Raw genomic sequence first — 362 nt, 5'->3', positions numbered from 1 at the left:
ATTTACGAAAACGCGAGAACAACTCAATAACCACAAACTTTTTTAATTAATAAATTAACTTTTATTATATATAAATAATTTAAAAAGGGCAGTATTGTAATTAAGTAATTTTTATAATTTTTATTTTATTTTAATTAACTATGTTTATCTTCACGTTTCCACGTCTTCTTCTCCTTCATTCTAGCTTATTTTCTTTCTCGTTCAACATAATCTTCATGTGATAGTGATATCACATGATTATCCCACTCATATCACACCAAATCGGTAGTCGATTTTTTAAGTTAAACCTTGCCGAACGGAATCCTTGTGATAATTGTGTGTGTGATAATCACATGATTATCACACCCATATCACACCAAATC

The sequence above is a fragment of the Cynara cardunculus genome (genome assembly GCF_001531365.2).
Source record: "Cynara cardunculus var. scolymus isolate 2C chromosome LG 1, CcrdV1, whole genome shotgun sequence".
NCBI classification, from domain to species: Eukaryota; Viridiplantae; Streptophyta; class Magnoliopsida; order Asterales; family Asteraceae; genus Cynara; species Cynara cardunculus.
This window is presented reverse-complemented; position numbering follows the sequence as displayed.